Source organism: Alosa sapidissima, chromosome 19 (assembly GCF_018492685.1).
Source record: "Alosa sapidissima isolate fAloSap1 chromosome 19, fAloSap1.pri, whole genome shotgun sequence".
Taxonomy (NCBI): Eukaryota; Metazoa; Chordata; class Actinopteri; order Clupeiformes; family Clupeidae; genus Alosa; species Alosa sapidissima.
The window spans coordinates 1,019,170-1,028,954 of NC_055975.1; the positions used below are offsets into that span (position 1 = coordinate 1,019,170).

Sequence of the window (9,785 nt, forward strand, 5' to 3'; positions counted from 1 at the left end):
GAGGATGTTTATCGGACATGCTTGGTTTTTACTGCAGGTACGTTAATCTTGTAATATCAATAAGGACCTAGGTAATGTTACCGTTAGCGTTGGTTGAGTGATGGAGGCCCATTTGATTGATTGCATTTGTAGAAAACTATAAATGCGGTTATACCAAGCAAATTGATAGCAGCACTGTTTGTATCTTTCGACTGTCATTTATTGCACGTGCTACAAAATCATTCTGTGCAATGGAAGATTTACCAACGTTACACCGGTCTGATACAGTTTTGCCTATACATGCGTGAGACTGAGACGCCTGTTTATTTTGTTTTAAGTGCGTGCAGGGTGTGAGAGGGGAATCGATGTGCTTTGATTCCAGCTTGGTAGTTGTAGTCTGTGAAATTAAAAAGCACGTGTGTGTGAAGTATCCAAACAATGACACCTTCATTTCATTATGGCTGCTTTAGCAACACACCTTAAGCTACTGTGTAGTGGGTCCCATTTAGAAGTGGCTACTTCATTCGCGCTTTCCTTGACTAATGGAACTGCGTGAATGTTATTACAACTTTTCGCCACGATATGGCAGTTTAAGTCCGCTTGATACTGTAAGTCGTAAGCCATTGGTTTCCAAAGGAGATTTTATTTGTGTCGCCAGCATAGCCTATTGACAATTTATGTTGTAAATAGGCCTACCTTATAATCCTACCTGTAGCTTAGGGAAGCTAACAGCTTTCTATTAGGATCTAGTTTGTTAGTTACAGTTTTGTCATAACTCCCTAATGCATTTTTGCATTTAGAATAGCCAGAGCGTGTATATCTCAATCTGAAAATTAAACAATATCGGGTGCCTATGGACTAGGCTGGGTGAACCCAGCCTGATCTGCCCGCTATTTATTTTTTGATTTCTTAAAAGATTGAGCTTGGTCTGATGAAAGCCAGACTAGCCATGGACCTCAGTTACACAATGCAAGGGAACATGAATCAGCCTATATTTGCACGAACAATAACGGACAAAAGCTCTTCAACTTTGGCCCGTTAAAATGTGTATGAACAGTCTAGCGACGCATTTCATCAAGGCCCATTTGGACATGTCAGTTATTTGCACCACTGGTTAGATGTAAAACAGCATTTCGTTTCAGACTACTGTTACTTAATTTGTGCATTAACAATAACGTTTCAGACTACTGTTACTTAATTTGTGCATTGACAATAAAGTATTACATGAACTAAAGATGACTAAAATCTTATGTAGAAGAAGAAATATTAACAAAAAATCCATCCATCCAAAAATGACCTTTGTTTTTGATAGCTGTTGAAAACGGCATGGAACTGACAGAGATGTTTTTGTTTATAAATACATAAAAAATAAATAAATAAATAAATAACATTATGCTGATACCTTTTGCTTTTCCCAAATACAATGTAGCCTACAGGTGTAAGTGACCTTTCATCAATCCAGTTGCAATGGATGAACTGTGATGACCTGCCCTACTTGTGATTGTTTAGAGATTTTAAAGGTTTTATAACAATGCTACATCTTCTTTGGCTATTCTACAATCTATTCACCTTTTCAGCACAAGTAGGCTACTTTCTGTGCAGCCGCACACACACACTCAGGCATGCCAAACAAGCATACACAAAAGTTTCAAGAGTGGGGGATGGAGTAAAAGATGGAGACAAATTGAAGTGTGATTTATTTTCGCGGAATGGATGTACAGGACTGAGCGGCGGTCATATTTTGTACCGCTATGCGGTACATCTAGTTTTTCCTCTGTACTGTACACCGGCATTGCCCTATCATTTATATAACATGATTTCTGCCTGTCCCAATATATCTGTCCCAATATATGTTATTAGGACTTGCCTACATCAAGGACCATCTGGAGGAAGAACTTTCACATCAGTCACCAGCCAATGGATCAAGTGCTTCAAATGACAATGACTTCTTTTCAAGTATGACGACAACTCATGGGCAGGAAAGTGTTAAACAGCTAGAAGGGTACATTGCCTCTAAAGTAGACAACAAAGAGATACTGCAATCTTATTCTGCAGTTTGCAAATTGTCTCTTAAAATCAACACTGCCTTACCAGCTTCTGCTGCATGCAAACGTCTCTTTAGCACTGCTGGACTGATTTTCAGCCCAAGAAGGGCAAGATTGGATGCCAGAAATTTTGAAAATCAGCTCCTTCTCAAACTAAACAAAACATATTTTAGCTGTAGGTAGGTCATACACTTAACAGTACTATTTCTGTTATAGCACATCACTACTAGTTAGTAGTTCTACATACTACGTAAGTCTTCAGGGAAGTCTGGTGGTGTGTTAGTTTTGTTAGATTTTGTGTGATTTATGCAAACATGGACATACAGCTGTGTTGTAAAGAGTCATGTTTAGTAAATTGGAAAAAAGACATCCTTTGTAAACTTGAGTAAATACGTTTTTGACAGCCCTAAAATAAAACTACTATTGCTAAGCAATACTATAATGAGTGTCAGGTCGAGAGCAGCTGAGGTGTGGTGATGACATCATCGATATGCAAAGTAATAATAATAATAATAATAATAATTTTATTTAAAACGCTTTTCAGGACACCCAATGTCGCTTCACAGATAAAACAAATAGAAGAAAAATTATCATATATAGTCAATTTAGCCCTATCATAATCCGGATAGGATAGTCTGAAGAGATAGGTTTTCAGTTCCTGTTTAAACTGGGCAGTGGATTCACACTGCCTGATGTCATTTGGAAGTGAGTGTCGTGGGCTTTATTGAAATATATCCTTTAGTTTATATATCTTTTATGTAGTATCTTTATTCTGTGTAATATCATTGTTTTGTGAAACTGAAGTCTGTAGTATGTTCAGTGTGGGAAAGGAAGGCTGGTTTCACTGGTTTAAGTGAAAGAGCAGGCCTGGCAGAAAATGGCATAGATAAGGTTTGGTGCCAGGAAATGTAAGCAAAACCTAAAGAATGGCAAAACCTAAAGAATGTATGAATAACAGGATGAGAGGGCAAAGGTGAAGTATATTACTTGGTCAGTTATCTGTAAACATAGACTGTCTTGTCTGGGATGACTTGAAGGGGTATAAAGGCTGGACAACAGCCAGAGGATGTTAGCTCACTTTGCTTAGCTTAGCTTTCACTTACTTGCTTGCTTCACTAATGCTCCGGAGTGCATTAAAGCCATCATCTGCAGTATACATCCACAGTGTGCGGACTTCTTTTGATGTTGTATTATTTAATTTGGATTTGACACCACATAATTGGCGAGCCAGCCAGGAGTTGGAAAGGACAATATTTAGGCATCATCTCAGAGTCTGGGTTTGGTCAGGGGAGAGGCTGATGCGCAACTTAAACTAAGGTGAGCAACTTTTGCTTAATAGCAGCTAGACTCCTCTGATCAGGCTGTACACTGAGTTATGAATACTTGTCTAAAACGTCCTCCAGTCAAAGAATCTTGCTAAAACAAAGACCAAGGAATTAATACTGCAGATTATGGTAAGCATTTGTGTGTACACTAATGGAAATGATTTTGCATGTGTAAAATCAAAAGTTCTGCATGTGGAGAACTACTAAATTCCTGCATGTGAAGGAATGCTATAACCAAATGAAAAAGTTTTGCATGGGGAAAACTTAAGTTCTGCATGAGGAGAACTAACTCAATTCCTGCATGAGAAGGAATGACAGAGATAAAAGTAACAGTTTTGCATGTGAAAAGCTGAAAGGTCTGCATGTGAAGACCTCATTTCCTGCATGTGGAGGAAATAATATACTAACAAGTTGAGTACAGCTGATATCTGATAGAGCGAGTGGATGACCAAGTAAGGCACCTGGTGCCTGGAATAATGTTGTGTAAAAGTTGTGGATGTAAAGCTAAAAGAGAATACAAAGAAGTGTTGAATGGAAGTATACTTGATTTTTAGTATATGTTGCTGGTAGAATTAGAAGTCCATGGCAGAGCATTGGTAAAAGACGTCATATACTTGCATAACTTGTGATTAAGTAGAAGAGGCTGTGTGTGTGTGTGTGTGTGTGATACCAGGCAGAGGAGCTGCTGGTTGAAATAGGAAAAGGTGGGGGCTTGTGTAAACAGAGCAAAGGTATGCTGGAGACTAAGGATGTAGGTCTGAGATGGTTAAGGCATGTTGAACTGGGAAATATTGGAAAATATTTCACTTTGAAAGATTTTTGGGGAATGTTTAATACTGCAAAGTGTTGGGTTGAATGTCTTGGTCTTCCATGATCAAAATATTAGAAATGGTTGATAATAAGAATGTGGTAGTGGGGAAATGGTTTTGAAAGGTTGGTAACGCCAGAACAGAATGGTTCTGAATTACAGTGGGCAGTTGTCTGCAGAAGTGGAGTGCTGCTTGCTGAGAATATAATATTACCATAATAGATGGGCAAGGCAAAAGAGGAATAGCTTCATTGCTTGACACTGGGGCTGTCAGGGTAGTCACTTTAACCTTTTAAAAAGAATTGAATTTGCAATAATGAGAGAAACAGATACAGTTCTGCTAGTTTTTGATTTTCTTTAAAAGACTCTACAGTTCTATGTTAAAAGATTTTCATGATATTGGATAAAAGGCAATGATATTAGTGTTTACATACTTTAGTCATATAGCTTACGTGTATAAATAATTCACTATGGTAGTAGTCCCATAATGTATAGTGTATAGGTTGGTTAGGCTAGTCTCTTTAGGTTTCTGTTATGCTTAAAAGGTCATTTCAAGTTAGCCTTGTTTATAATAAGAGTATTATTACAAGTTAGAGAGAGTTAGTGGGAAAAATCACATCTGTGCTATGCTGTGGATGAGTAGACCAACTGACAGATGCATAAGTAGGCCCATCATGGTTAAATATAGAGTTTTAAGATCCAGGATTTGGGGTGAACGCTGATGGCGGTTCCAGGTGTTGGAAAAGTGTTGTTGTGTCCAGTGTTGACTAAGATATATTATGTATTAGTAGTAGTAGTATGTTGACAATTGATAGGTTATATTAGTGGTAGCCTACTAATGATATACAGTATATTAGCTTATCAGTAGGTGGTAGGTTCAACTGTTAAATTAGCATTGTTAAGAATATGATAATCATGATAGTAGTATTAATAATAGGTCTAAATTAAATAGCTTAGCTATTAGCATGACTAGGCTAGGTTGCTAAGAGCTATAGCATTATTAGGCTAAAGCTGGGTCAGCAACTGGCATTACTACACTGGATAGCAGTATTGAAGTTAATTTGGTTCATGGTAACATTGTTGAAGCTTAGGTATGCTTTAGAAAGATTTTGTGATGGATTATAGTTCATGGAGGACCACAGTGTTATTGGGGAAAAATAATTGAATTTAAGACTCCTTTGGATAATGTTCTAGACATATACAGGAACTCAATAAGGTTTATCAATAACTCATATTACAGTTATATGTTTGGTGTATTGTGGTATGTGTGTCATGAGTATGTGTGTTATGAGTAACATCCTACCTTGTGGTGTTATGGGTGTTAATATACAATAAGATCAGGTATTGTTTCCATGTACATTTACAGTTAAAGGTACAGGTGACTGTTTAGCTCTGAAGAGGTGGTTTGGGCAAGGTCATTGGTTATAGAGCTGTCCTGCTATGTGGAAAAGGTTTATGGCTATAGGCTATGGTTATAGCCTTCCCACATAGTCCTTTTTTGTTAAGAGTTGGAAAAGGGGTTTTGTATTGTCCACATCACTGGTTGCATAAGCCAAGATCAACTGACATATGATAATAATCAAAAAATGGTTAATATTTGAAATAACGGCAACACTGAAAAAGACTGACTCTGACTGACTTAAAATGTTTTGGATTCCTACTTTATATTTAACAATCTAGATGATGGGGATATTGATGGTTTCAGAAGATCTCTGGGGATATTTAGTTTCTACCTGTCAAATGGGTTGAAGAATCATATGGTATAAGGCAGCAATTGTTGTTAACACTGTGGGGTTATTTGATGGAAAGTGGTGCTAAGCTGCTTGGCCCTAGAGTATCATTTGTTATTTGCATAGCTATATTATAATTTAGATAATACTGTTATAATTAAGTGGTTATAGGGTTATATGGGGAGTTAGTTAATTTGCTGTTGGGGTTTTATGGGGGCTCAGCACAGAGGGAACTGAGTAGTGACTTCCTTAGCTAAATTAGTTTGTGAAATGTACTGTGGGTCTATTTATTTCTAACTAAGAATATGCATAGCTTAAACTTTTTGTGTAAAAATCATAGAAATGGTAAATTGATTTATACTTGGTATACATAAGGGTTTTAAGTATATCTAGCCTACACTTATACTTAAATTTATACTTAGAGACTGTATATGTAGTATAGTATATTTCTACTGAAGGAAAGGTTTAAGGATACTTATTTACCTATAGCTAGAGGTTGGGATAGATGCTTTATTTATCCCAAAGGGGAAATTCAAGAATGAATGTTGAATGTTGAGGTATGATAATGTATGATAAAGTTAATTTCATAAAATTCATTTAGTAAATTTTAATATTACACTTTTGATAAAGTTACAGTGCTAAAGGATATAAAAAATACATGGAGACAACTGGGGAATTATACTTCAATGGCTTAAGTGATAAAATTAACTGGAAGTATGTTTTGGTAGTGAGGAATGGCATAATATATTAGACCATTCACTGTGGAATGCAGCATATGGACAGTAAGAGCCTCAAAAGTATAGAATTATATAAGATAATTACTCTAGTAATGTTTAGAGAAACTGGGTAAGCTGACTAATGGTAAAGGGAATGCCATGGTCAACCAAGTAAGTATGGAAATTTGATAGTCACCTATAAGGTAATAAGTAGTGTTACAGAAACCCCAGGCTAAAGTAAAAGGGATCAGTTGGTAAACAGTACAATGAAAAAGTGTTGCAGAAAAGTGGTTGAGAGAATGAGGAAATATACAGATTTATGGCCTATACAAGAATTAATGGATTTAGCACTGTTACAAAGGTCAGGGATTACATGAAAATTGACACAATAGTAGAGCTATAAGAAGAATAGGTCAGTCATAGTGGAAGTAGTAGGAGAAAGAGGTATTTAAAATGCTCAAAAACATCTTGACATCTTGATAGATTAATACAATAGGAGATAAGAGGCAGAAGTAAGGAGATGACTTGGGAGTGAGTGACCATAACTGTAGGAATAATAATAGATGCAGATGTTATAGGAAGATATAAGGGATAAAATGTACAGTTAATGGTAAATTACAAAAGGGCAAGATAAAGTAGATGATAGATAGAGAGTAATCTAGTAAATACTACAATCTGCCTGCAGCATGATTTCCTCATCCCCTCCAGCTAAACAGTAAATGTAATGCTGCCTCTTATATATAAGGGGGGAAAGGCTCATTACCAGCCGTGTGAGGACATGCTGATGTGCAGGGGTTAATCCAAGTACTCCCTGTCCTGACTGAGTTCTGAGCAAGTTCAGCACAACAGTGCTGAGCGACAAACTGAAAAGAGATAAGGACTCTGAGGCCTTTGTTAAGGCAACAGTGGCAAGCTGGAGAGCAACAGAGGGAACTTGGAAGTGCAATGGAAGCGCTTGCAGCATCAAAAAGACAATACAGGCACCTATGGTGACCTAAGGCTTCTAGTCTGGGGAAACCAGTAGCAGCACCATCCTCAACACTATGGCAGTAGGAGCAACCATCACAGGTGTTCCCAAACCTGTCAGTCTACTGGCCTATGGATACCTATTATAGTGGGCACAGTCAAGCCCATGGCAGCCACAATCTCCACGTCAGTGGGGGTGAAGACTCAGACAAGATGGGAATAACTAAGGCAGAGTGAGAGGAAATTACAGAGGAGGCATCATGTGAGAATGGACATCTGAATCAAGACAATCATCAGTTTGTGTTGACTGTCAAAGAAGTGGACAAAAGAAACAGGACAGGGAGAGGGAGGAGACACCCAGGCACTGAAGGATGAGCCCAACGAGCATGCCTTCCTCTTCCCTTGTGAAATAGCATAGTTTTAAGGAGGCCTAGAGAATTCTACAGGAGGTGTATACCAATACTATCAAAGGGAATTGATGAGGAAACCATGCTGAGGGACTATCTTATGGGTGAGCCCACCTGATACCCAACGATGCCCTGACTAGGTACAGAGAAGGTAGTTAAGACATCTCAGGGTAAGTAGGTAAATACTTTGTTAAGCAAATTTAAAGTATGATTTACTCTTATTCTTACCTTTATTATATTTTGATTGTTATTTTGAATAGAAGTGACTACTGTTTAATTAATTGTAAATGCAAATGTTTTAATCAAATTAAGTGACAAAGTGATAACACTGCTATTTTTAATGTCAAATGACACTCCATTAATTTTTCAGGATAGGTGGTGGTGTAAGTAGGTAAGACTAACTTGATTATGTCCTAGGGACTGTTACACATTACAATATTACCTCTAGATCATGGAAGTTCCCTAGTGGTCACTCACACTCAACAAGTCTAAGGAATAGAATGATTTAGCTTTAATGGGAAAAATAAAGTTTGTAGAAAATTGAAATGATAATATCTGCTTTACATGTAACTAATGTGAAGCCAAAAGATCTTACGTACTATACTATAACATTTGATAAAGAAAGCCATAGATAAAATAAAGAAAGCAGAGAAATAGGATTGATAGAATAAGAAAATAGAACTAGGATTTACTAATAGTTTAGATAGCCTAGATAAAGTAGTATAGGGTTAGAATAATTAGGAATAGAGGTAAGCTTAGTTTTTGAAGAATAAAACATTATAAAAGTCTATGACATGCAGAAAATTGGAGTAAGGTATGTTGAAGAATGATGAGATTACTGTATGTCCTAGAACATCTAATTAATATAGCTTACATAATAACCAGTCTTAAAGTAGTATCCCAAATTGACAATAAGTAAAATAACAATGCTTATAGGGAAATTTGTTTAATCTCTATGCAAAAAGAGAATAGATGGAATTAGGATCATCATAAGTCATTGTCAGAAGATTAAAATGTTTTATTATTTCAGAAATAGAAAAGCTGGTGGAAAGATGTTGGTCTTCATGGAAGGAATGGAGGTCCACCAACTCTATTCTGTTAATCACAGTAACAAAGGGGGGCGAACCCCTGGTAGAATGTCAAATTGTATGATTTGTTACATTTGTTACCTTGAGTTACAGATTTTTTATAATTTTTCACTGTCATTATTTGATTAATGTTTTAGTTGAACGTCCCTTTGGAAAACAAAAGAGTCTGCTGAATACCATAACTGTAACTTTAATGGTTAGTGACATTTACATGACACTAACCAGATACTTTCCCAACAGATACAGTACTTGATATGGTGCTTTCCTTTGCGCATATTTGGGATCTATGCGCAAGGGGGGAGTAGAAAAGAGGAATATTTTTATTGAAGGATTTTTTGATTTTCATAGTTACAGGAAGTTATTGATGATAGTCTAACAGATGTCATGTGTATAGTCATAATATCAGGAAAGTGATAGTGTTGTCTAAACCATTAGGTCCCAGAAGGATCATGAAAACACTTAGTGATTGATTACATTGATATGATAAAAATAAGAAACTTTGGTAGTGGTTTATAGGGGTTTTCAGATGATAAGGGCAAATGACATGTTAAAAGGGAGAATTGCTAAAATATGTGCCTCAACAGATTTAAACTGGTTTGATGCCTTATGCATTGCTTCGATGGATCAGCTCCAAGGATAAATGAGAAATTATATGGAATAATTGTCATTAATTCACAGAACAATTTATAAGCAGGAAAAGGACTTTCAGAAGGACCTACAG

The 9,785-nt window shown here is 36.7% G+C and overlaps 1 long non-coding RNA gene across 1 annotated transcript; it reads left to right on the forward strand.

The window, feature by feature from the left end:
* Positions 1–7,034: 7,034 nt before the first annotated feature.
* On the forward strand, positions 7,035–9,515 carry LOC121693282. Its single transcript, XR_006025454.1, has 2 exons — positions 7,035–8,146; positions 9,007–9,515. It is a non-coding gene; the product is annotated as an uncharacterized LOC121693282 (long non-coding RNA).
* The last annotated feature ends 270 nt before the right edge of the window (positions 9,516–9,785 follow it).